Source organism: Syngnathus scovelli, chromosome 6, assembly GCF_024217435.2.
Source record: "Syngnathus scovelli strain Florida chromosome 6, RoL_Ssco_1.2, whole genome shotgun sequence".
NCBI lineage: Eukaryota > Metazoa > Chordata > Actinopteri > Syngnathiformes > Syngnathidae > Syngnathus > Syngnathus scovelli.
The window spans coordinates 3,592,248-3,594,801 of record NC_090852.1 but is presented as its reverse complement, the minus strand read 5'-3'; the positions used below and the strand labels follow the sequence as shown (position 1 = coordinate 3,594,801).

Below are 2,554 nucleotides of genomic sequence, written 5' to 3'. Positions count from 1 at the left end.
TGTCTAATCATTTGCTAGCTGAGTCGCTCCCCATTCGGGGAGGCCATCCATTTACTTGCTAAGCTAGTTGTCAAAACAGGGGCAGGATTAGAGAATGGCATCTATAAATGACCTACCCTACCAAAGAACCTATGCAAATGGGCTGCAATATTGAGCCATGGTGCGCGTCACATGGCTCAAGAGGAGGGATAGTGGGGCAGGTCAGTCAGCTTTATACAACATATGGATTTGATTCATATTCAAAATATTTTCAAAACAAAACAAACTTTTTTTTTTGTAGAGCTTGTTTCAAAAAAACAAAAAAAAAAACAAAACAAAACAAAAAAAAACCCTCCTATTTGCCAGTTAAATGGGCACTACAATTGACTACGAGAGTTGCAAGCAACAGATGAAGAGCAGTCCTGGGCAGATTATCTAATCAGGACGCTCAAACTGAAAGATGTGTCCAATGCAAATTTACTGCCGCCTGATCTCTCCCCCTCACAGGTGGACAACCCTCAGGTTCACTGTGAGAGCTCACACACAGGAGGCGTGCTATGTGTGTTCGAAACTCCCCCCTTCCTCCACGCAAGTTCGCTTGGGGGCCAGAGCAATGAATGCCACTGAAGCAAAATGTATGGCATCCATGGGAGGAGTTGGATATCAGCACCGTGCCGTCACAGTCAAAGATGCTGACCCTTACCGCCCTGGACCTGCTGACGGTGCCTGTGATCAGCTGTTCTGGACAAATCTCAATGTGACTGTTAAAGGACGAACAATACCACAAGTGGCCTACACAGAGAGACCAGCTGGAGTGAATTACACATGTTACATCCAAGGTAACAAGACCCACGTCTGCATTAACGACGACTGCTCTCCAGGAGGAAACTGGATGGGAGCTCTGGACATCACCGATGAGTGTCAAGATAAGAGAGCCATTTCAGGTGGGGAGGGCTCTCCAACCAACATGGCTACACCATCGAACGGAACATACTTCATACAGAATGGCTGGTGGCTTTGTGGTCACAAGGTTTATCCGATGCTGCCCGCCAACTGGACAGGAGTGTGTGCACCAGTGTGGGTGACAGACCACACCTACAGGATATGACATCATCAGCTGACAGGAGCACACAACTCTTCTGGACTCGACGCAGAGCAGTTGCAACCTTTGACCCTCATGACCCTGTCTGGGGTGCGAACGTTCCAGATGACCATAAAGTATGGTCCGTCGGAGACAAAGTTGTCCTTGCGCTCTTCCCTCAGATGTACTGTTTCTGTGTTTTTCTTTTTGTTTTTATTGATAGCATTCTGGTCGCCTGTGGCACAGGGGCCGTGTAAGAATTTTCCTGCTAATAACATCTGGCCAGCAGGTTTTTCGCTTACACAATAAGTTTGATCTGGGGTATTGAGGTAATGCCTCATCTTCACTGGAAAGTGTTGCTATCATTGTTTGTTGTTTTTATTTTTACCATTCTACTTTCTTCATTATACGTATATATATATATATATGTGGTTTTTTTTCTTCTTGCTTGTCTTTGTTGTTTGGGGTGACATAATCATATGATAAAACAGGAGGGAGATGTTAGGGTTTTCAGGTTAGTTTGATCCTATGATTATGTTGGAATGTAGACTGTAATGATTAAATCAATCTTGTCTTGCCCTCACAATGTAATGATTAAATCAATCACGTCTGGCCCTCACAATGCAGAGTAAGATGAAGTGGTTGCTTCCTCTGCTTGATTGACCAGCTGCAGGGGAAGCAATCAAAGTTGTTCTGTTTCCCACAATAGTGTAAAACACCCCCTGCTCTGATCTTATCAGAGGCCGGGGGTTCACCAAACCTGTCCACTCCCACCCCCACTCTGTTCCTCCTAATAAATATGCCCTTGCAGGGAGGAGACTTTTAGACTTCATTCGATAATCGCTGTTCAGACAGCGACGAATGGACTCTCCACCTGCAGGTGTCTAAAAGAACTTGCTTGTCTCCCGTTTGGTTCTTGCAAAATAAGTTGGAGTGAGCAAATCTCTAACAAAGGTGATCGAGGTAAAAAACAAAAGAGGGTCGGAAACATACAGGATTTGATCAGATTTTCTCGGGATGTGTTTACACATCCAGCTTTTTGTGAGGGGGATGAAATTGAAAGTGAGCTTGAAGCTTCTGCTCAACAGAGGAAAGGGCAGATAGTTGGTAGAAGTAACCGTCAAAATATTGCACAGCGTGGCCCTGAGGTGCAGAAGGCCCAGGGTCATTCGCTTGTTAATGTGATGCAGGCACCTGTGATTTACATTAAGCAAGGGACTCTGACGTGTGAGAAAAAAGGCCCAATGACTACGGTGTGGGGCCAAGGGAAATACAAAGATGAGCTAGCCGCCTTATCTGAAATGGTACGCCATCTAAGTGACAAAGTGAGAGAGTTGACAAAAGAAAAGGGCGCTGGAAGGCCCTGCATTGTGCTAGATGTCAGTGACGATGAGAGAACACATTGCATGGAGCTGGATGAACCGTTTGTCAAGGATTTAGTAACGGTCACAGGCAACATAGATTGTGGCGATGATAATACTAATCCTCTCCGAA

The 2,554-nt window shown here is 45.3% G+C and overlaps 1 long non-coding RNA gene across 1 annotated transcript; it reads left to right on the top strand.

Moving 5' to 3' along the window:
* The first annotated feature begins 337 nt into the window (after positions 1 to 337).
* Positions 338 to 1,953, top strand: LOC125971352 (uncharacterized). The gene is made up of 2 exons (XR_011087024.1): positions 338 to 818; positions 1,010 to 1,953. It is a non-coding gene; the product is annotated as an uncharacterized lncRNA (long non-coding RNA).
* Positions 1,954 to 2,554: the final 601 nt, after the last annotated feature.